Below are 24,691 nucleotides of genomic sequence, written 5' to 3'. Positions count from 1 at the left end.
GCGGGGAGCTCCCAGCTAGCACCCTTTCATCCCAACCCGGGCCGAGATTCCGGCTCCGGGTGTTGCTTCCGCCCGCGTGCGAGTGAGCTGGAGAAGTAGAAGGGAGGAGCCTCGCGGGAGGGGGCGGAGCCCAGGCCGGGGCGGCCTCTCGGTCCGTGCGGCTGCGGCGCCTGCTATTGGCCAGTCGCGCCGTCACGGGGTGGAGGCGGGCGCCCAGGCGCGCGCTGGCCCCGCCCCCCGCCGGGAGCCCGGCCCGGGCTCGCGGTCCCCCCCAGCTGCACAGACATGACACAGACACACAGTCACTGCAGCTGCTGAGCGAGCCCGGAGCTCTGGGCACGCGGCGGCGGGGCCAGCCCGGAGCCCGGACCCCAGCGCCCGCCCGCGCCCCCCCTCCCCCCGCGGGCCTCCGCGCGGCGGCCCCCGCCTGGCCGGGCGCGGGAGGCGGGGATCGCGCGCCGGCTCCGGCCAGCGGCGCCCGGCGGCCGGCGGCGGCTGCAGCGGCAGCCCAGCTCCGAGCGCTCGGCGCTCGGGGAAGCCGGAGCGTCTCGAAGGCGGCGGCGGCGGCGGCGGCCGAGGGCCGGCGAGCGCTCCGGCGGCAGCGGGGCCGCCCGCCCCGGCTCCCCGCACCCACCGCGCTGCGCAGCGCCTCCGCTCCGGTGACCTTCCCGGGGCGCCTCCCCCGGCCCCGCGCCCCCGGCCCCGCGCCCCAGGCCGGGGCGAGGCCCTCTCCAGCGCCTCCTAACCGCGGAGCCGCGGGCGGGCGGGCGGCGCAGGCCCGGGGGGAGGGGGCGCCGCGGCCGGCTGCAGCCTCCGTGCCGCCGCGCTCGGCGTCCGGCCCGGCCAGACTGCCGCTGCCCCGCCGCCGCGCGGAGCCCGGGCGCCCGAAGCTGGGGGCGCGGCCGCGCTCGCCTCGCGGGGCCGGGAGCGGGCAGGCCCTGCCCTGAGGGGGCGAAGCCGCGGGGAGCGCGGGAGGTGGAGCCGGCCCCGGCGGCCGCCCCGCGTCTCTCCCCAGCGCCCCCTTCCCAGACCCGGCCCGAGGCGGACGCAGGCCCCTGCCCGTGCGGGGCGCCCCCGGCTCTGAAGAGTCCCTAGGGCGGGGAGCAGCTCCAGGCAGCGGCGCCGGAGGGAGAGGAAGAAGGGACTGTGCCCAGCCTGGGCGGCCCGGACCCTCCCCGCAGCTTTTGGAGCCGGGGGCCGCCCCGAAGTCTGCGCTTGGCACCGCCGCTTGAGCTAGGGCAGCGCCTGCTGGGACCCCGACCCGGACCCTCTGCGCCTTGTAGGCGGCGGCGGCGCCGCCGCGCCACCCAGCTCTTCCGCGGTCCCCCTGTGTTTGGCGGCAGTCACGGCCAAGGTAAGAGCCCGGGGGTGCTTGAGAGCCGCCCCGGGGACGCCCTGGTGAGCGGCGCCGGACAAGTTCTCCGAACCTGTAGCTGGTACCCCTTGTGAGGGCACACCCTCAGCTGTCTGGGCCAGGAACCCTGGACAAGCTGGAAGTACAAGTCCCCAAGTCTCTGATGTCCCCAGGACCCTTCTCAGGGACTGTCTTGCTCCTAGGCACATAGGCTGCTTAACGGGGAGCAAGCAAGGAGGAGTTTCCTGTTCAGCACCGGGAGGTGGTGTGCCCGCGCCCACCCCCCCCCCCCAAACCCCCCGCAGCTTGTTAGCTTTGGGCACCTGTGCTTTGGAGAACCTGCTGTGTTTTTAGCTGCCCCTCTTCGGTGATCCTCACCTGCCTTTCCTGGTGTGATGCTGTGAAGAACTTTTCTTTGCTCCTTGTTGTAGAGAGTCGTGGCGATTTAGGGTGAGCCGCCACAGCTTTCCAGTCCCTCTATAGGACAGAGTGGTTGGGTGGCGGGGACATCTGTAGAGAGGAAACCTAACCAGAGTGCCAGTCCTGTTTCCACAAACCTGCTCGTGGGGAGTGATCAGTATATAGCGATCCAAGTATTCTTGTGAATATCTCTGTTGCTGAAGGCTAGAATGGCTGACTCCAAGGTTTGTGCTTCCTTATTTTGTTTATTGCTGTATTACTTTCTTCAAAGTTTTCCTTTTAAGGAACCTCAGTCCTATAAGCCTGTCCTTGCCTGTTTGAAATTTATTAAGCCTATGAGATTTCCCTGGAACAATCTGATTTTAAATGGGTCACTTAGGAAGGAACAGATTGTCTCTCCTACATTGACTCCATCCCCCCGGTGACCCTGTTTAATGGGGATGGATTTTTTCCGTCCCTGAGCTGATGTACCTCGGTTGAGCAGGTTTCTGTTGAATCCCGAATCCGTGAATTTTGTCACTCAGTCCATTAAAATGATCTCCTGAGGGAGCAAAATAGCAGCTTACATTTTTCCGTGAATGTCACAGGAAGTTTTACAGGGTCTTATGTAAGTTGCCCTAGAGAGCACTCAGGCTCCTGCTTCCTTCTTGGGGGATGAGGTGGGGCTGCTAGTGGGTCCGTCACCTCCCCTAAAGTCACCTCCCCTAAATGCAGATCGGTCCCTCTCAGACACAGGTGGAAACCCAGAGTGCTTATTCACTCCGTGGAGGTAGTCACCTCAGGCTAATTTTTCTCACCTCTCCTGTCTTCCCTCCCCAGGAATCAGCTTTGGTAGACTTAAGACAGGGGAAGGTTCTAAATAAGGAAAGGAATAAGTGGTGTTTTCTTTTCTCATCTCTCACAAATGGGTGACACGAGAATGAATTGCTCGCGGGCATGAGTCCTCACTGGGGATCAAAACAAAACAAAACAAAACCTGGCTTTAAGGTTTCACACATTTTAGTGAACCTTTATATTTGAAGAGTGTTTTCCTTCAGTGAAAATTGTTTGAAGAGAACACACGTTTATCGAGCCAGGCCCTGTTACTTCCATACCAGGAAGAAAATTAATTGGAACAGAGAGGCAAAAGTCCTGAAGATCATGTTAGTGGGTTTTCAAGGGTGGTGAGGGAAGGAAACAAATTCCCCTAACAGGACAGAGAGAAGGGATCATCTTTCCCTTCATCTTTCAGGGAGAAGATGGGATCACTCTGGAGTGGGCCCTTTTCCTTCAGGTAGTGAAATGTGCTAGCTGGTGGGTTAACTTTTGGCTGTAAGATAACGCAGATCGCATTGACTTTGGAAGCAGAACTGGAAGGGCCTTGGAAATGAAATGAAAAGTTTTCCCGGCTCCTCATAGGTCCCAGAGGACCTCCGTCTCATTGGGATGATATGAAGGTTTCCTTAGGTTCTTGGGTTCCTGAGCTGTGGTTTACTGTGGATGCTGATTGCAGGAGTATCTCCATTTTTCAGCCATCTACAGTGGCAGGACACTAGGGGACTAGTTTTCTATTCCACCACCAATGAAGAAAACATAAGGACCCATGTTACAAAAGGCTATGGTGTATCTTTAGGGCTCAGGAACTTGACTTTTTGGTACCTGATGTATGCTTGCATGACAGAGTGTATTCCAAATGCTTAAATGATGGGCCTGATCACATCTAAAGTGTCATTTAGGCAACTCAGAACCGGTTAACTGCAAAGTACTATGCAAGACTGAAAAAAACTCAGTTACAGTCTCTAAGTTTACAGGGGCTATACATTTCGGGCAGACAGAATCTCTTGCAGATTCCATCCTTTGGGCATCAGACCATGCTGATTTTGTGTTCCCTGAGAGGTTGTAAACCCCTTTTTGGTTTTGGACTACACCGAACACCCACAGTCTTCTGAGTGGAGTCCAGCATCAACTCCCTCAAACTTAAAATTTCTCACTTGTCATCCCTTAAAAGTACACACCTTGTATTTATACACATAGAACATTTGACAGTGTGGTTTCATCTCAGATGCTCTCTGCACTTTTAACAGCATTAAGTCATTAGTGTCTAGGTTTCTTCCAGCAGAATTGCAAGATAATTCTATTTCACTGAAGAACAAAGCCCCATTGCCCAGGCTTACCTTACGCACAGTGGCCAAACCTTATCAAAGCTGACTTCCAGAGGTGAACAGACAGAAAAAGGTGAGAAGCAGAGTCCAAGAAGAGATTACCCATTTCAGAACACTGGCACCAAAAAAGGCAAATGTCACCAAGATTTAGGTCTCAATGGATTCCAAAAGCCCCAACTCAGCATATGGAATTAGATTTAGTGTCTGGAACCTGTGAACCTGTATGAGTTATTACACTTTCCTGAACCCTGGGGTCTGGCAGACCACATTTGTGATCTTTTACCCATATGCGTAGTGCATATTTAGGTAGTTTGAAGGGAGCTATTGTTGTGGTCTAAGGAAAATGGTCAGCATAAAGCTTTATTTCTGTTATTAAAGCTTTATAGATTGATTCTCATAGGCACCGTATAGCCAGGGGGTAGGAGATTGGAGCAGGAAAACACTATTAAATTTGCCATTGAGCATCAACTAGTGAAAACTGTCCTGCAAAAGATATATACTGTGGACCTACAGTGTGTGCGAAGTCTTGTGAATTTTAGGGACACCAGGTGGCAGAGGGAGAGTAAGAAGTTGAGGCAGAATACTGGTCTTCCTTAGGGTCTGTGAATAATGTGAAGGCATCTTTGCAGCCAGAGTTCTCAGAGAGTAGGGAGCATGCAAGGTCAGGGGTGTGTGTCCCAGGGCACTGGGAGCTCTGGGCACCCAGCCATTGACACACTTGAGCAATATAGCCCCCCTCACAGGATCCACTAGTGTTGTTGAGGCTTTGCTGCTCTACTCTAGAGGATTTGACATTGAGAGGTACTCGGGTGCTGAGTTCCTGTTTGACCACATTGATGTTTGGAGCCCAGTAGGAAGCAGCTGGTAAAGTTACAGCATAATGCAATCTATTTTGTTTTATTTTATTTTATATATTTTTAAATGTTTATATTTGAGAGAGAGAAAAAGAGAGTGCAGACACAAGCAAGAAGGGGAGGGGCAGAGAGAGATGAAGACAGAATCTGAAACAGGCTCCAGGCTCTGAGCTGTCAGCACAGAGCCAGATGTGGGGCTCGAACTCACCAGCCGTGAGATCACGACCTGAGCCAAAGTCGGATGCTTAACCCACTGAGCCACCCAGGTGCTCCTGAAATGTATTTTAGAAAATGTTTCTCTTTTTAACTCCACAAACAATAATTGAACATCTCTTATGTGGCAGCCATGCTCTGTGTGGAGGCTACGGAGGTTTCATGTTTAGTTCAGGGAAGCAGACATCGAACCATTACTACAAGGTAAGTGCCGTTGTATAGGTTTCTGCAAAGGATGAGCTTGACTTTGCCAGAAGAGGAGAAAGGAGGAGAGTCCCAGTCTGAAAGAACAGCATGGGAACTTTAAAAGATGTACTGTATATGGAGCACAGCCATTAGTTGATGTGGCTGGAAAATTTCTGGGAGACGGGAAAGCCTTGGTGTTAGAAGGGAGAGAATTTCATAGGATTCCATGCTGGGGACTAGCTTCATGCTCCTTGTATTCAAATGGCAACAAGAAAGGTTTCTGGATAAGATCCTCGAGTACTAGTTGATTATGCCACAGTGTTAATAGAAACAGGAACTCTCTTTTTTGTCCTTTATCCTTCTACATATAGCACTTTGCCTGTTCTTTAAAAAAACTATTAGCAATGCAAATAAAGAAAGGGTCCCTTATCAACCATAAGTCCGCCCTCTTGTGTACAAGAATTCCATCTGGGGCTTTCATTATGTGATTATGCAGCAGTGGGAGAAATGACAATGTTGCTTGACAAATGATATAGTATGGGGGAAAAAAAAATCCTTCTCTATGACAACAAATTCCATTTTGTCAGATTTGCTTCTGGGTAGAGTTATGGCCGTGTTTAGCACTTGAACAAGGTTCTTGTATTTGAATCATCACAGTTGTGGCCTGAACTTTCTTTGCTGTTGGAAAGAGAAGAATGTAATAATGAGGATGAGTGTGTGTGTGTGCATGTGTGCAAATGTACTTGTGTGTGTGTGTGTGTGTGTGTGTGTGTTGTGGCATGAGGAAACTGTATAGTGAAGAAAAACCACAGTATAGCTGCTGGAGGATGTTAGGGAGGAAGGAGAATCACAGTGGCAGCAGTGAGCCCCAGTGCAAAATATATTTAGTGTTTTCAGAAATAGGAGCCAGACAGTGGAGGTAAAAGAAGCTTCTGTGTGCGTTTGCTTGTATCATCTTTACCTGTGTTGAGTGAGAGGCAGGGTGGTTTAAGTAAAATTGGAAAATCTGGGTCTAGCCTTGCATCATCTGTTGCTGACTTGCTGTGTGACATTAGAATACTTCTTGACCTCTCTGGGCTTCAGGCCTTGTCTCTCTATACATGAGTTCTTTATCTTGCTACTAGGAATTTAGAGCCCAGAAAGGGAATGGGATTACCTAAGTTAGTTAGTGGCAAAGTTCGGACTTCTTAAGATTTCTGACTCTGAAATGGAAAGAGGCCTGGCCAGTTCAAAGGTGTACTTTACCTGGAAATATAAAACACCACAAGGATGGAACACTGAATAAAAGAATCACAAAGTCTTCGCTGTGTTGCTTGTAGATTCTCTGATCTCTCTCTGATGTATTGGGCCATTCACACATAAGCAGCTAGACTTGCCTGCTAACTTATTACGTAATATGGAAGCCAGTTGATTTTGATGTTACCTATTCTTTGAGAACGACTTGAGAATTAAGTACCTCGTGATAAAAAGCAATGCTGAAAATTTTGATTGTTTCCACCTTAAGTAGATAAAAGCTGAGTTGACCCTTAGGGATTTTGCAAAGCCTGGACTCTAATGTGGAAAGGGGAACCCTTTCATATGGCTGGGGCGGGGGCGGGTTACCTTGTAGTCAAGCTGTGGGGCAAGTGTGTGGGGGGAGGGATGTTTGGAAGAAAAATAGATTCAGAAAAGCACTTGGGTAGATGAACAAGTGGGGAAAAATAAAAACCAAGTTAATTTTATGCTTCCAAATTTGTGTTCTAGAAAGAAGGCTCTTCCCCCGCCAGACATTGATCTCCTGGGTGTAGAGGGTGGTGCTTACTGGAAAGAGGAGATTCGAAGTGAGTGCAGTGTAAATATAAGGTTTTTGGGGTTTTTTTTTTTTTTCATTATTATTTCAGTTTCGAAGCTAACTATAGGAATGCCCTATTTTAGGAGAATTTGCCTTGTGAAATCTGATTTTATTTAATTTTATTTATTTGAAGTTTATTTATTTTTGAGAGAGGGAGAGATACACACAGAGTGCGAGAAGGGGAGGGGCAGAGAGAGAGGGGGAGACACAGAATTTGAAGCAGGCTTCAGGCTCTGAGCTGTCAGCACAGAGCCTGATGCAGGGCTCGAACCTTCAAACCATGAGATCATGACCTTAGTGGAAGCCGGACGCTTAACCGACTGACCCACCCAGGCGCCCCTGAAATCTGATCTTAAAGGTGAACACGTTAAGATAAGTAATTGGGGCACACCAGATTTTTATTATACAAAAGGGATTCATAAAAGGCTCTTTTTAAGGGCTAGTTCCTTTATTGTATTTCAAATTATTTGATTACGACAATCATGATGGATGCTTTTGGGAACCTCTGTTCCATAAAACCAAGGATTTTTTTTTACTATAAACTTCTCAAATGTTTTAACAAATAACTCCCTATGTTCACCTGCCAAGGATCCTAATAAGGATCTGTTTTACTGAGAGAAGTACAGTAGTTATATTAACTTTCATAACCACTAACTAGCACCTAGTGTTCCCTCACTTACCTAGTTACTTGGGGCAGATTTACTTGTTTAACTGCTCGTCTTCCTGGAGATGGCAGTCCTAACTACCCACCTGCCTGAGTCTCTTCACTGCCCCCACTGAGCTTCTACCTCTGAGACTATATCAAAAACAGAAGCGGTTTAAAGAGGAAATTAGGTAAGAGTTTCCAGGATTGTGAGTTTTCCTAATTGCGGAGACATGGAATGAATTTTGTTCTCAGTCTACAGGAGAGGAGATAAATGTAGGAGATGTTCAGAATCATGCTTGCCTACTAGCTTGTCCTTTGCAGCATCTGAAATGTCTAGGGCTTTTAGTTTAGTTTTGTTTTTTTTGTTCCTTTATCTCTCATGAAAGTTCCCAGAAAAGAATTTGTTCTAGGAATGAAATAAAATGTGAAGCACTTACGGCTCCAGAGGTAATTTGGGGGCAACCTGGAGTTGTAGGCTGGGGCCAGAATGGAAAGTCCCGTGTCACCGGTAATTTTGGCCGCTCTTGTCACCTTATGGGGCTGCGCCTTGGACAGGCAGCAGGCGAAGATGGAGACGGAGCCCTGACCTGCTGGGAGAGGTTTGCTCTTTGCACAGTCCTTTTTCAAAGTGCCAAGGCCAGTCGGGAAGAAAGGCCAGTTGTGATCTTTCCACAGAAGCAGTAGAATTTAGGGGGATTTACAGCAGCACATGGGCATGTGGGGATTTCTTTCTTCCTCCTTTTTTTTTTTTTTTTTTTTAATTTAAATTCAGCATGGAGTCATGGGCTCTCCAGTGTTGTTCTGTGGCTAGGGATTGCCTTGGATACGTTGGACCACATACTTATTATTGAGTAAGGTTAACATTTCTGTGGCTACTGGGAAACACCCCCTCCCCTGCTTTGTTTCCAGAATGGTTGCATAGATCTTGAATATGCCAGCCTGTGTGTGTACCAGCCTCCTTGACTGATGTCAGCTCTCATCTGGGAATGGCATTTCCTGGTTGCTTCAGGAGCCAAGGGAGGCACAGGCCGAGGGACAGAGCAGGATGGGGCTTTTCCTTGCCTGCACACTTGGTGCCTGGTGCTTAGTAGGTCTGCACCAGGTAAGCAGTGTGTTCTCTCAGAACGGTTTGTTTGATGAATGAACAAATGGTCGTGTTTTCAGTGCTGGGGTGGGGGTGATGGGGGAGGGAGAGTGAGTAAACACCAGCAGACATACAGACTCGAGGCCTCTCCAGGAAGATGTTATTTTAAAAATGTGAAGGACATTTCAGGTCAGCAAAATGAATTCTCTTAGGGGTCATTGTTGTGGTTCAAACACTGATGGCTTTGTAACAAGGCAAGGGAAGTACAGTACCGAAATGTGTGGCGGATTTCCTTTGCTCTGAATTTGTGAGGATTTTGACTTTTTTTCTGGCACCAGACGAAGGGGCGTGCCCTAAAGCCTGTCAAATGTACACGCCAGGTGGCCTGGAAGATGCCTGGAAAAGCGGGATTGTTGCTGATGCTGTTCCCAGCACTTGGTGAGGGTGATTATGAAGTGACCCGAGTGGAGCCGGGTGGGGGTGGGGGTGGCTCCCTCTTAGGAGGGGGAGGAGGGGGGGCTTGGAAAAGCTTAGGAAGGCTGGAGCCTGCTCTGTCCCTGTAGGGAGACCTCTCCACTGCCATCTTGTTGTCTGGTCTCCTTTCGCTGTTTACATGCATCGCTGGCACGTGGGCTCTTCCACGTCGGGGAAGTTCTCTGCATCGGGGGCAGAGCTGCGGTGTGGAGATGCCACCAGGGCTGGAGGAGACCTTGAGCCCCCCAGACCAACACCTTTCTTTCACAGCTGTGGTTACTAAGGCCGGAGGTAAGGAGGATTATCCGGAGGGGAGGTAGGACCAGCACCCAGCTTCCTGACCACCCCGTGTAGCCTGTGGCTCTGCCTTTTCACACCCGTGACTTCTGGGTGTCTGTCCCTAGCCCCCTTCCCTCTCCGTCATCGCTCTATGTCAGCTTGTTCCACACCCAAAAGTACGTCCCCCGAGTGCCTCCTTTGTGGCAGGCACTCTTCCAGTGGGTCATTTTGTGTCGTTTGGGCTTCCCGCACCCTTGGTGGTGGGCACGGCACTCTTGCTCTCCCCAGCTGCTGGGCGTGGAAGCTGAGGCTTGCGCAGGTCACAGAGCCATGAAGCCTGGGGCTGGGACTCGACCCTGAGCTGTTGAGACTAGGTCTGCTGCCTCAGTACTGACCTTGCCTGGCTTCCCCGCCCGTCTACACTCGCTGTGTGCCCTAGGACCCTGTAGGTCTTCTCCAGTCCTAGCCTATTGGCTGTTGCCCAGAAACGCCTCTTGTTTTTTGCTTGGGCCTGTTAGTTACTGCTGCTCCCCTTGCTGGATCAGACTCTTCCGTCCTCCCTCCTTTGGTCAGAATCTCTCCTGCCTGGAGGCCCCGTGCACTCTGTGTGTCTTTGATGGCATTTCCTTCATTCATTCCACATCCACTAAGCCAACACTCTTCAGCCAATGTTCAGTATAAACTCCCATGATGTCCAGGCCTCAGCTTCACATCTGCAACACGGGGGTGAGATCACCCGCCATCACCCGGTGAGCCTTGGCGAGGGAGGTATATGCTAACAAGGGCATGCATGAAGGGCAGTGGGCACCGTGTGTTGGCAGTGTTGTGCTTGGGGGGTCGAAGAAGAGGTATTCAGTCTGGCTCTTAGTGACTAGGAGACAGAAGAACAGAGTGGGAGAGGCATTGCCCCAGACCCGGGAGACTGTGGCATGTTCTCATATGGTCTTCTGCGTGGCATCTTGTCAGTGTCTCTACCCTTTTCTTATTTCCTCACTGTGGCCGGGTTAGCCCATCTGTGTTCCTGTGGGTATGTCTTGCTACCCTCCTAGCACTTAGGAATCCTAAAGTAATCAATCATTTATGAAATTAAATTGAAAGCCCTCTGTCCTTGCCCTCAAGAAAGATACTTGGAGAGATTTAAAGAATGTGTGGTGAGGCACCTGCATGGCTCAGTCAGTGGAGCATTGACTTCAGCCCAGGTCATGATCTTAAGGTCTGGGAGTTCGAGCCCCGCATCGGGCTCTGTGCTGACAGCGCAGAGCCTGGAGCCTGCTTCAGATTCCCCGTCTCCCTCTCTCTCCTCCTGCCACTGCCCATCCCCTTGACCCTCGTGCTCTGTCTCTCTGTCTCTCAAAAATTAATAAACATTAAAAAAAAATTAAAGCATGTGTGGTAAGTTAAACAACAAGAGAAGATTCAAATCAACGGTTCAGAGCAAGAATAGAAACCATGTGGCAGTGCAGTTAATGGTTGTAGATTATTGGAGCCGGATGGGAAATAGGAGGTGGGAGTCTACTTTAGCTGCTCAAACTCAGTGGAGGTAGGATTGGAGTTGGGTCTTTGGACTCAGGATAGTTAAAATCTGAACAGAAGAATTATAGGGAGGTCAAGGGGCCCACGTTAGGTGGACAAGTAAGTATTTCTGGGTTACAGGATTTCTTGGGTTTCTTTCAGCAGGGAGTTGGAGGTGAACTTGGCAAGCAAGGTTGGGGCTGTGGGCTTTTGGAAGGCAGGGTGACTTTGATCAGAAGGATGGTGTATTAAAGGCTGTGTTTTAGGGGCGCCTGGGTGGCTCAGTCGGTTGGGCGTCCGACTTCGGCTCAGGTCATGATCTCGCGGTCTGTGAGTTCGAGCCCCGCGTCGGGCTCTGTGCTGACAGCTCAGAGCCTGGAGCCTGTTTCAGATTCTGTGTCTCCCTCTCTCTCTCTCTGCCCTTCCCCCACTCACACTCTGTCTGTCTCTCGAAAATAAATAAACACTAAAAAAAATAATAAAAAAAAAAGCTCTGTTTTAGGAAGATGAGCCCAACAGTATTGGGGTCAGATTGGAGTGGGGAGACATGGAAACTGGGAGGCCATTGAACAGGCTTTTGCCCTGGTTCGCACGAGAAGTCCTGAAGACCACTGGGCCAGAACTGGTACGGTACGGATGGTAACCCAGAGGAGCTTCTGAACTTTTCTCTGATCCCAGTCATTGGTGCAGAAGTCAGATGGTTGACGTTGCCTCCTGGAAAGTTTACTTGTGACACTAGCGGTGTTCTTAAAATAGCGCTTTCTCCCTTGGCTCTGCTGGGCAAGGGGATGGGGCTTGGGTCAAAATGCACCCTCCAGAGCCTCTTTTACTGGGGTTTTGTTCACGTGAGCCCCGCGGTAGAGAGCAACGTTTTTCCTAGCCCTGATGATAGTAAGGGATGGAATGGAGAAAATTCTTCTTTTCCTCCTGAGGGGTCCCTAAAGCAGTGGCAGCAGAGAGCTGAGAGCAGAATGACTGGGGCTCTGACGTCCGGCTCCCGATCCACCTTACAAGCGAAGCTGTGCTGTGTGTCCCGTGACTGGTGGTGTTTCTCCGCCTGAGCAGGGCCTTGCTGGGAGATTACAGTCCCCACCTTTCAGAATTGCAGAGTAAGCCATTCTGGACGACAGAGTTTTTCAAATCGACTAGCCTGATCCCTTCGAGATAAGAGAGCCTTTATTTTTAATCTTTAAGGAGTGAGGGCTTTTCTAGAATGTTCTGTGTATCTACCCTCACCGGCTCGCTATTGGCCACTGGAAAGCATCCAGCTTTCTTCTTTTTTTTTTTTTTTTTTTAATTTTTTTTTTCAACGTTTATTTATTTTTGGGACAGAGAGAGACAGAGCATGAACGGGGGAGGGGCAGAGAGAGAGGGAGACACAGAATCGGAAACAGGCTCCAGGCTCTGAGCCATCAGCCCAGAGCCCGACGCGGGGCTCGAACTCACGGACCGCGAGATCGTGACCTGGCTGAAGTCGGACGCTTAACCGACTGCGCCACCCAGGCGCCCCGCATCCAGCTTTCTTATCAGGACACACAAAGCTTGTTATGAACTGGCTCCTGCCTTTCTCTGCGGCCACATCCGCCTTCCCCCACCTTCATGCATCCCCACTCATTATCTTTTTTTTCCTTACTGGCTATTTCCCCCTAAACCTGCCAAGCTGTGCATGTCTTTCTCCTTCTCTCTGATGAGTTCTTTCCCTCTGTCTGCCTCTGACACCTCTGTTTTTCCTTCACAACCCAGGACAGGCAGCCTTTCCTGCAAGTTTTTCCTGGTTCTGGGTGCTAAACCGCATCTGTGTCTGGGGCTGGACTCTGCCTCTGCATTTTCTACGCTGTATTCCTCGCTCTTCAAGCTGGCCGCCTTGCCGTGAGTGTGGGAGCCTTTCAGTAAAGAGGGCACCTTAGGGCTGAGGGCTCTTCAGTGTTTCCCCGGATGCCTGGACCGTGCTGTCCGCTCCGTACGTGGTGGCAGTGGTTGTTATTTTCGATTTCATCGAATTTGCATGTCCAGGCATAAGACAGCCCTTTCCTGCAGAACCTTGAGTGTTCAGTGTGCTGTAGGGGCACATGGGGTGTGCGTGTGTATTATCTTCTCAAGGTACCCCCAGTCTAAAGAGGGCATGCACCCTTGCCAGGGACCAGCATGGCTAATGTGGGGTGGAGGTGGGGAGGGGGCCCTTGCCACCTCTCCAGACAGAGAAGTGCCTCTTACACAAACCCCCAGGCTGAATGTTGAAGTTTCGCTTAAAGAACCTCTGTATCCCTGCTGCTTCCTCTTGTCTTGCTCCGTGTAACTATGTTGCCATCACTCTCACCACACCCTCTTGTGTCTGCTGCCTCAGCGTTGCATTTCTCTGCTTTCCTCCATTGTCTCTGATCTTTAGCCTCTTCTTTCTTCTCCTCCTAGGCTTTTTTAAACCCTGATGGAGAAGGTCAGCTCTTTCCTTCAAGCCGTAGCGGACCTTGCCCTCGAGTGTTTGATTCTTTCTGGTGATGCTGCTGGTCCCTAGGTGCTGATGGAGTCTTTGACCGTGGTTTCCGTTGTTTACTAGGCTTAATGCCGTCGCACGTTCTTTAGAGAACCAGTTGCAGAGTGGCACTTGGAGTAGATTGAGAGATTACCAGGCAGTGATGGGCAGTGGCTGAGGAGGATGGATAGACTTGCACAGAAGCCCAGCCCCAGCGCCCAAAGACTCTGCTTCAGGTAACCAGCGTGTTTATGTCGGAATTTTTAGGATCACCTCTAGTATTTGTGAGGTCCGTTTGGGTTTTTATCACACTGCCCTTGTAAGCCCGGCATTGGTGCTGCATGAGTAGGTTTGCTTAGCGAATCAGGGAGGAGTGATAGATGAACCCTGGGCTTTATCGGAGGGTGTATGTGATCTGGGCACTGGCAACACTTTGTAAACTTGCACTTGGCACGGGAGTTGGTTTCATGGTTCACAAAGCCCTGCTACTTTTCCAATAGTAGTCTGACTTCATACACACCAAGGGATGCTTTCTCTGGCTCTTACTTATTGACATTTCCCTTTTTCTTCTGCTTGGATTTATCCCTAGCTCCTGTTGAAACAGCATTTTTGAGCTCATTAAATCTGTTAATGTGTCTGTAATGCTTAGGACAGAGCCTTACACAGAAAGCACGCCATAAGTATTAGCTGTTGTAATTGTGTTTTTATTTAGAGCTTCCCCACCGTTTCTCCCCTCTCCCTCACTACTTATGGTGGTCGTGCTTGGCAAAAGAAGGAAGCCAATGGCTCTTGGGGCAGAGGAGGGGGCCACAGGCTTTGTCTTTTCAGCTCTGTCCAGAGATCTCAGAAAGCTTGCAGAGGCCCCGAAGGTAACGGCAAACACTAGCCCACTCATCACCTGAGACTATTTTTCTGAAGCTTTCTGTCCCACCATGCTCCTTTCTCATATTGGGAAGTTGGCACCCCTGACTGGCAAAGGAGGTGAGAGTCAGTGAATGCTATAGGAGAGGACTCTTCCTTAGCAAGTTGTGTTTCACAGTATTTAAAATAACAGTAACCGTAATAATGGTAACAGTTGCAGTGGTAATAGTCGTAGACCATCCGCTGAGGGCCTCTCACGTGTTTACGAGATACACTTTCCATGCACGACACCTTTTGATGCTAACTACAACCCTCTGAGCTATGCCATTTTATTTTACAGGTGGGGAAACTGAGGTGCAGAGATGTGGTCATTGGCCTAAGTGTAAAGCCAGAGACTGGACCCCAGTTCTGTCTGTAGAGCATTTCCTCTTAATCTCTGTCCCGTAATCCTCCAGCCCAGCGATCTTGACACTGGGATATACACACCCCTGGGGACATGTGAAGCCTTTCCATGGAGTATGCAGATGTGGATGGCTTTAAGGGAATCAGTTTTCAGATTTTCAAACTCACATGTGAACTGTCCCCTGAAATTTATTGCACGGAGACCACTGCTCCCAGGTCTATGGACTGTCTTTTCATTTTCGCAGTCTTCCCCTGTGATTTTTTTTTTTTTAATGTTTATTTTTGAGAGACAGAGACAGACTGACAGACAGACAAAGCGATAGTGGGGGAGAGCAGAGAGAGAGGGAGACACAGAATCCAAAGCGGGCTCTAGGCTCTGAGCTGTCAGCAGAGAGCCCGACATGGGGCTTGAGCCCACAAATCGTGAGATCATGAACTGAGCCGAAGTTGGACGCTTAACCAGCTGAGCCACCCAGGTACCCCAATTCTTCCCCCGTTTTTAAAGGGACATCTCTTACCCAACACAAATCTCCCTCTGGTGCACTGCTCTTGAGTAGAGAACCCTTCAAGAGGCACCAAACAGAGGAACTGTTTGAAATTGGCGGGCAGGAACCTTCTGTGAATGCAGCCACTGCCGTATGGCACCCCTTTGCAGACTCAGTCTCTCACCTGTTTAAACTTGGTGTTCAAGCAGGACATCTGGGCCCCTTTGTCATGCTGAGGAATGATGTAAATGTTTCCAATCTCCAAAAAAATAATTTGCTCTTGAATTTTTAAAAATGAGTGATGGGGCTCAAATGGTTAGATTCTGTTTAAAGATGTGATGTGAAGGTTTTATTTTATTTATTTATTTATTATTATTTTTTAAGGTTTTATTTTAAAGTGTTACTGTTTATATGATATGCTGGGAATTCTGTCCTTAGAAATTAGTTTATGATGAAGAACTTCAGATGTCAGCCTAAAAATAGGCAGGGTGGTGCAAGTTTTTCAACTTTCAGAATTCGAAAAATAGCGTGATCATTGTACTGTCCTTCCCCCATCTCAGATATTGAAGTTTGGAGGGGACAGCTCCTAAGTTGGGTTTCTGCCACAGACTCTGATGCACCTAATTTTTTTTTCTTAGAATTTCAGAGACATCAATGTCTCCTAAAGCTCATACATTGCACTCCTAGTTAAGCACACTTGACATTACGTGGGGTTTTAGTCAAATGTAAACACACTTTGAATTTTGATGAAACTTTTACGTAGGGAGCAAGACATGTGATCATGCATACCAGAATGCCTCAGTGGCTTGGTGAGGACTATTTCATGCATAAATGGTGGGAACCCCGTTCATACTGGTGTTAGGCAAAAAAAAAAAAAAAAAAAAAAAAAAAAAAAAGGACTTTATCTGCCTAAGTAACTGAAAAATAGAGGGCAGCATCAGGAAGTGCTGGATCCAGTCCTCAGGAAGTCATTACTCTGTCTCTTGGCTCTGCTTTCTTATCTGTTGGCTCTGTTCTCGGGTAGAGTGTCCTCATGGGAAGGCAGGATGGTTGGTCCTCAGGCTTACATCGTACTCACCTCGCCATCACAGCTGAAGGAGGGCATCTCTTCCCCAGTAGACGTGGTGGGAGTCTTGGTCATGATCTGTTAGGAGGGCTGAGATGAAGCCCTGGGGCTGGTTGGGGGGAAAGTGACCAGTCCTGGTTGAATTGCTCAGAGAGTGGGGAGGGGTTGCCAAGAGAAACTGGCCAAGCAGAAACCCCCAAATGCCCAGTGGGAAGATGAGCTTGGAGATCTTGAAGTCATATCAAACCAACCACAAGTCTCTAAAACCCTTTTATTCTCCTGGATAAGCCCCCCTCACCCCCCCCCCCCCCCCCCCCCCCCGCCACCAGCCAACACTTCCAATGTTAGGATACCCATGTGCCCAATGACACAGTGACATTAGTGATACCTTCTGTTCCCTGCTTTGGTAGTTTCAAGACTTTGAAAGAAATGCCAAAAAAAATCCCTGACATAGTGTATTCTGTGATTTTTAAAGACCGTGAGTTATGTGATTAAAGAAAAGAAATTAAAAAATGTGGAATTTCATGGGTGTCAGTTGCTTGGGCTGCCGTCACAGAGGACCGCAGACTGGGGGGGCTGACACAACATTTATTTCCCCACAGTTCTAGAGGCTAAAAGTCCAAGATCAAGGTCTCAGCAGGCTTGTTTTTTTGGAGGTTTTTCTGTTGGGTTGTCTGTGGCCGTACCCCCCCCCCCCCCACCCCCTCCACATGGTCCCTCTAAGTATGATTTGTATCCATCTCCTCTTATAAGGATACCAGTCAAACTGGATTAGGGAAATCATCTCTTTTAAAGAGATGGCCTCCACAAGCAGTCACATTCTGGGGTCCTGGAGGTTTAAGCCTTTAGCCTATGGATTGGTGGGAGAGGGGGCAGGGGAGACACAGTTCAGCCCCTAACACCATCCTGTCTTTCAACTCTGTGAGTGGGTTATATTTTGAAAAATAATACTAATGCACACACCTTGTTTAAAGCACAAATTGGTAACAGATTCGTGAATGAAATGCAGACAACCCATTACAGGGTGGTAAGCTTGACTCTGTGATTTGGGTAACTTGTCCCCTTAATAGGAGTAGAGAGAAGGCAGGTGAGAACTGATTGTGGGTTTGCCAAAAATGCTTGGGATCCCGTGGTGGGACTTGGACCTTTCACCTCCTTAAGCTCAGCTGCCAGTGTTGTTCAGGTAACAGTTTCCCTGAAATTCCCTGAGGGTGAACTTGGGTTGTGGAACGAGTTTTAGGACTTTTTGCAGAGCTGGGTAAGAGGCTGCCTTGAGGCAGGATTCTTGCATTAGCTCAACAGCTGGTGGCCAAAGCCGGTTTCCTTTACTCTTTCCCTTGGAGCAGGTGCATTATTTGACCTTGAGCTCTGTTGGGCCCCCCTTGTGCCCGGGCTGGTGTGTGTGAAGGAGAAATCTCGTCATCCTGTATTTTGTGTCTTAGGGAACAGAATTTGCAAGTGAGGGGTTTTATGAGTCACCTTGACCCAAGTCCCTAAAAGGGCCGAAATCACTTTCCATTCACACTCTGGGCTCATCTCTAAAGTTGGCAGGTGACAAACCTGTCAGCTATTCTCCTTTGCTGAGTGGTTGTTACTGAGACCAGGAACAACTGAGACTAGTAACATCTGGTCTGTTGATGGAGCATCACAGCTGAAAAGATGGGGGGGGGGGTGAGCAGCCGCCTGTCAAATTGTAGTCTTTTCATGTCAAAACCCCCAGATGTCCCACCCAAACTGTGCTTACCTACAATCCAGAAAGTTCAGTACTTACTGCTTAGGAAAGCCCTCTGCTGCAGGACGTGGTTGAAGGGTACGTATGTTGCCCGGAGAGAGGATGAAGTTTTGAAAAATCCGTCCACAGAGTAACACCCCTTCATATGCCAGTGTGGGTTGCGGTAAGCGATTTAGAGATTGTCTTCACTGAAAGCGGGTCACTGTCCCTGGGAGACTAGGACTCAGGAGGTGGAAGTTTGGGCAGAACATGGTTTATTGTTATTCACTAGCTCAGCCTTGGGCAAGGCACTTGCCTTCTCTGTATGGGATTCCTGTGGCTGCTGTAACAAAGTTCTGGAACTGGGCTTGGGTGGTCTAAAACAACAAGTTTCACAGTTCTGGAGGCCATCTCAGGGTGTCGGCAGGGCCATGCTCTCTCTGACAGCCCTAGGGGAGAGCCCTTCCTCGTCCCTTCTAGCTTCTAGGGTTTGTCTTGATCCTTGGCTGTTATCACTCTGGTCACATGGCTACCGTCTGCACACTCTCTGCCCTCTGTGCACAGCTCCGTGTCCAAATTTCCCGTTTTGTACGGACACCGGTCATTTTCGATTAGGACTCATCCTAATGACCTCATTTAAACTGGAATCTTCTGTAAAGACCCTGTTACCAAATGTAGTCACATTTTGAAGTCCTGGAGGTTAGGACTTCAACATACCTTTTGTGGGGGGGGGAGGACACAAGTCAGCCCATTGCTCCCCGAGCTTTATTTTTCCTTTTCACAGGGTCCGTTATCTGTTCCCATCTTCAGCGTAAGGATCAAACACAGTCACGTCCGAGAGCACTCTAGAAAACATATCCCCTGAGTGACGGCTGAATGCCCTATGGGATGTTAGATGTGTCTTCTTCCTGGTTTCTGGTACCTAGTGAGCGTTCGGATCTGGCGCATGCCATGTTCTCTGTGATTTTGCAAGTAAAGGTCCTTTGGGGACTGTGAATGTTTGACCGGGGCTGTGCATCTGCCGGAAACTCGGGGCAAGTTGTCTGTGGACTTGCAATGGGTATGTCGCCCCGAGGATGAAGCTGTGCCCCCACAGAGTCTGAGACTGCTGTGTCTCGTGCCTCGTCCCGACTCGCTGGCCACTCACTGCCGCCCCGCGGTACAGTTTGGATGTAAACCCTGAGATAGCGGTCCAACTCTTGAATCTTTCATAGAGGGCATGGGACTGCGTGGTAGCTTTATTGGTTTGTTTTCATGAGATGTATTTTGATATTCAGAAGAGGTTCACTGGGGCAGAGGCTAAGGATGTTTTCGGAGAGTGTTTCTCTTAGTAACTTGCAGTGGTATGAAAAAAAAAAGCTACAAAACAAAGCAAAAACAACCCTCAAAAGCCTCACCCTGACATGGGAAGGATTTGGAGTCTTCAACTTCCTTTTACAAAGAGCTTAGTATGTTTTGCTGTCTGAATACTCGTACATCTTGATGTTTGCTTGGAGATGGCGCAAACTCGGCAGAGATCTCACTTCTTTGTTAAGGTCTTAACATGGTCCCCATTAGCTGGATCAGGGTTTCCAGGGGCTTCAGGTCAAACGATGCTGTGTTTCCTTCCTTCCTTCCCTCATTCAGTGAACACGCATCATCTGCTATGTCCCAGGCACTGTGCTGGGCACTGGGGTGAGGACAACATGTGAGGCCCTGCTTGCATGGAGCTCTCATTCCCAATGGCCTGTGGTTCGTTGCAGTTCATTTTGTCTGGGATTGTTGTCTCCCTGCTCTCTGTCCCATTTGCATGCAAAGCTACTTCCTTTGACACTTGCCACGTGCACTGAAGGCTGAAAGCCACCATATATCTAACTCCACTTGGTATTTCTTGGGTTGTTACACCAAATTTTGCAAAGCCAGAGGCATCGCTTGGTTACAGGGAATCCTCTATTGCACTCCCAAGAGGCTGCTCAGCGGGCTTTGATGATCCGTAAAACCCAGCTCCGTTTCTAACACGAGAGAGCTTGTAACTTATTTTTTCCTTGCCTTTTCTGAATTTGAGTCCTTTATAGAGTATTTTGAGAGTTGGGCACTGTCGGGCAGGTTTTATGTCAATGCCTCTCGGATGGCCAATGAAGCCCTGGGATCAATTTTGTTATATGGCTGCCTTGCGTAGTGCCGCCCTTGGAAGCATTACATTGCAAGAAGTGTTCTTTTCATGTAGAGATTTAGATGTGGTAATTGAAACGGGAATGCCTGAAAGGACCGTTGATGTCCCCACACTGTGTGCAGGAGTCGCCAGCCATCTTGCAGAAGAGTGGAGAGCCTTTGTTGCCTTGTTGCCTTCTGGTGGGGAAGGGCGTAAATTGGCCCTGCTGTGGGGAGCTGGTCCAGCAGGTTTAGCCTTACAGACCTCCCATCCACTGCCTGCTGGATAAAATTGGGAGAGGATTCCCTTACAGGATCTACGATGACCTGTCCCTGGACAACACCTTCTCGGGGAATGAGGGGCGGGAGGGAAGGTTTCCACGTGGATGGGAGAAGGAACCAGTGGAGAGAGTCTCCGACAGTTGCACAGTGGGTTGGTTTTATCTTAGGATTGATGCTTTGTAATGATTTTGTCGAGAGAGAGGAGGAAATAAATACAAGTACTGTTATCTGGCTTAAAGTTCTTCACTCTCCCTCTGCATCCTATAGAGATGCAGACTCTTTGGGCTCCAGAGAGACAGACATGTGGACAAACTGGATGATTTGGCAATGGGTACACTTCAGCCTGGGAGGTCAAAGGACCTGTCTAAGGTCACAGCAACTTCAATGGTGAAACCCAGGCCCCCTGACTTCTGGCCTCTGGCTGACTCCCTCTAGCCCAGGCTACATGGCCCAGGCTGTTATTGGGCTGGTCCCTCCCTGCCCACCCCCCCCCCCACCCCCCACCACTCCAGAGAAATGGTCTGGCCCTCCTGGTGATGGTCGGGTACCCTGTGGGCTGCTACAGTGCTGGCCACAATGATGCTGGAAGGAATGGCAGGGCTGGGTCTTGTTTTTTAAGCGGGGTCTCATTGCTACGATTATTGAACGTATCTTTTAAAGATGAATATAAAACAGCTACCCTCCCAAGCAAATCAAAAACAAATTATGCCCTTGCCACCCAGAACTACAGAGAAACAGCAGGCTCTTCGTGGCTGGGAGAGTAATGGCTGCAATATTAAAACAATGATGAGAAACCCGGGATCGGATGGCTGGAAGGCAGGGAGGAGAACAGTCCCTTAATCCCCCAGGGATAATGGGTCTCCACGACAGGCCCCTGTGATTTATTGTGCTTAATGTACTTGTTTTTATTTGTCCCCTTCAACACGGAGCTTTGTCACAGAAGAGATTTGATAATGGCCTGTTTGCAGTCACTTAGACTCTGTAATAAAGCGCCACATTTTTGGCTGTCTGGAGTTGGGCGGCCTCATTGTCATTCACTCTCCGATTTCACCTTCACTGGCGGAGATGGGATGGAGTGAGGTAAGGACTCCTTTGCCGCCCTTGTGTATTCCCGTCACATGACCCGGCCCAACTCCTGCCGTGGAGCCAGGCCCCTCAGTGGCCCAGCAGACGTGGCCCATCTCCCTCTCTTGGGCTACTTTGGGGACAGCAGGAAGGAACCCCTCATGCTGCCTGTAATAACACATCCCTGGGACTTTGTTTGCATGAACCACCCATGAGAGTTGACCACTTGCAGCTTTTGGGGTAAGCAGTAATAAAAGCAGAGCCGTGGGGGGTGGGGGGCAGGAGGATTTCCAAAAGAGCAGGCTCGACGTAAAGGCTCCAGGTGCTCTGCCCCAAGTGACCAGCTGCTGCGCAGAGAAAGATGTGTCTCATTCATTCGCTGAGAGTGAGTCACCCTGAGGTTTCCTTTCAGCTTCCTCCTGGCTTTTTGGGGAAGGGAGCGCCTCAAAGGACTGGCCTCCTCTTTCCTGCAACACTGCCCCTAACCTGCTAAGGTTTGGTCAGAGAATTCGCAAAGCAGACGATAGGGGGAAATGCCTAAGGGGGGGGGCAGGGAACAGACTCCAAGTCTTTTCTAATCCCGAGTTTCCTCTCTTGGAGGACCTTTCCTGGTGTTGTGTCATCAGGTCTGGTCAGTGGGGAAGGCGCTCTGCTGTGCGGCGTCCACGCTTGGCCTCTAGGCGGTGCCGGGAGAGACTGTCTTTGACCGTGAGCTTTTCTGAATACCAAGAGAGAGCAAGTGTCTGCTTACAGGAAACTCAAAACAGAAAAAGACTCCTTCAAAATGCAGAATGATCAGCAAAAGTCAAGAGTACACAAAGGGTGGGTAGGTATGGGGAGTGGTCGGCATCCCGACCCCTGTAGGTGGGGTGCCACATCCACTTTTCGCTTGCACATTCTAGCAGGGTGACGGCATCATTGAGAGAGAAGAGGTACTGACAGTGTTATGTTGCTCCTGGGTGTCTATGATTCCACCCATGTGAGGTACTGGGGGGAGTCCCATTCATAGAGACTGAAGGAGTGGGGGCTGATGGGGCCTGGGGAGAGAGGAGAACAGGTAGTTAGCGTGGAGGGCTAACACCTGGAGGGCTTCCGTGTGGCGGGAGGTCAGATAGGAGGTCCAGTAGGCAGAGGCAAAGGTCCCAAACACAGTCACCCTTTCCTCTCCCCGTCGATTGGCTGATTGACTGATTGACTGAGGTTGCAGGGTTTCAGTTTAGGGAGATGAAAAAGCTCTAGAGATGGATGGAGGTCGTGGTTGCCCAACGGTGTGAATGGATCTAATTTTACTGAATGGTGCACTTGGAAAGGGTTGCAGTTTTCAGTTTTGTTATTTATTTTTTTTAAGCTTATTTATTTTGACAGAGACAGTGTGAGTGGGGAAGGGGAGAGAGAGAGAGAGAGAGAAAGAGAATCCCAAGCAGACTCCGCACCGCCAGCACAGAGCCCGATGCGGGGCTTGAACCCACGAAGCCACGAGATCATGACCTGAACCAAAACCAAGAGTCAGACACTTAACCACCTGAACCACCCAGGCGCCCCCTGTTATGTGTATTTTACCACAATGGGGGAAAAATGTGGTTGTCTGTGACCCCACTGGCAGATGGTCACGCTCTTGTGTGATCCCTTGCACATGGGGTGTGAGTGAACTGGTGTCTTGCTCTGACCAATAGAACGTAGCAGGTGCGATGGGATGCTGCTTCTGTGATTCTGGCTGACTCGTGGTAGAGGCTGTCCTTGTTGGCTTGATGAAGTCGGCATGCTGGGGACGCCCACGTACGTGGCCAGGAGCCGTGGGTGACCGCCAGCCTGCAGCCAGCAGGGAGGCGAGGCCCTCAGTGCTACAGTGCAAGGACTCGAGTGAGCTTGTGAGTGGGTTCTCCCCCAGAGTGTCCACATGAGGATGCCACCCGGGACCCCTTGGCGGCAGCCCTGCATGTCTCTAAGCAGAGGACCCAGCTAAAAACCACAGCCAGACTTCCGAGCTGCAGAAACTGTGAGATAATAAATGTGTGCTGTTTGAAGCCACTAGCTTGGTGGTGATTTGTTACACAGCAGTAGATAACTAATACGGAGCCTCACAGGAGACCTGTGTGGATTTATTCCATTCTCGTTTTCCATCCACTCTTGTCACTTCAGACCTCCATCTTCCCTTTTGTTTCACTGGCAGTGTGCAGCTTCTCTGTTTTCTGTTTACGTTCAGTTACATTCCATGTTAGAGCCACTTTGTCCTTCCGGTTCCTGCCTACTCTCCTTTGGTTTGTGGTTTGAGGGGAGTGTCCTGTCCCCTGTTGGAAAGAAAAAGAGTAGTTTCTAGTGTAGTGGTGGACATTGCCAGAGAGAGACTCGGGGTACCACCTCTATCCCTCACCTGCTTGCTCACTGCCAGTGGCTTAACCTGTCTTGCCTCCTAGTTACAGTGCTCACTATATAAAATGCAGGTAATCAGGTTTTCTAGAGTGGCTCTGGTTTCAAATCTTCTGCCCCATTTGTTGTCCCCGTAAACCATGAAACTGTCCCAGATAGTCTGTTTTGGGATCTACGCTCTTTTTGGACTGGTTCCCTTGCAGTAAATTAATAAGAGCTGCTGCCGTCTTTTGAGCACCTGCTGTATGTCAGACCCTTGATTAATGATTCCCCTCGTGTCTTCCCATCAGCCCCGGTGAGGTGGCTATCGTGATGCCTGATTTACACAGGAGCACGCTGAGATGCAGTGGGGTTTATTTTCCTGTCCAAGGTCACACGGAGTGCGTGTGTGTCCAAACCAGGATTAGAACTCCAAAACTGTTCTCTAACTTGTCTGGGCTCACTGCCTCGGAAGAGCACAGGGGTGTTCCTGCCAGGTCCTGTGTCCCAGTTTTGCTTGGAAAATAGAGTTGCTGCACACAGGCCACCTGGAGGTTTCTGATAATTTCTTCCTGGTGGACCACAGTGGGACAATGTGGGGTAGAGGGCACAGCTGAGCCTTCAAGCCAAAATAGGGAGGGAGACCACCAGGTGCTCAGGAATGGAGATTTCATTTGGAGTGGGCAGAATGAGGGGTCCCAAGTGGTTCTCAGCCCTGGCTGTCTACTAGAATCATCTGGGGAGCTTTCACATCTACTGATGCCTGGGCCCCACCTCTGGAAGTTTTGATTCAACTGGTTTGGGGTGCAGTTTGGGCGCTGGGAACCCCAAGCTCCCCAGGAGGTTAGCACATGCAGTCAAGATTCAGAACACTGGAAG

At 50.0% G+C, this 24,691-nt stretch overlaps 1 protein-coding gene across 1 annotated transcript in view; it reads left to right on the top strand.

Moving 5' to 3' along the window:
- Nucleotides 1-1,065: 1,065 nt before the first annotated feature.
- LARGE1 (LARGE xylosyl- and glucuronyltransferase 1) overlaps nt 1,066-24,691 on the top strand; it is a 512,482-nt gene continuing 488,856 nt past the window's right edge. Inside the window, exon 1 of the mRNA XM_030322309.1 lies at nt 1,066-1,354. The gene's annotated coding sequence lies outside the window, so the exon portion shown is untranslated. The remainder of the gene's footprint in view (nt 1,355-24,691) is intronic.

Source organism: Lynx canadensis, chromosome B4 (genome assembly GCF_007474595.2).
Source record: "Lynx canadensis isolate LIC74 chromosome B4, mLynCan4.pri.v2, whole genome shotgun sequence".
Taxonomy (NCBI): Eukaryota; Metazoa; Chordata; class Mammalia; order Carnivora; family Felidae; genus Lynx; species Lynx canadensis.
Note: the sequence above shows the minus strand (reverse complement) of the source record. Positions and strands in the feature narration are given on the sequence as shown.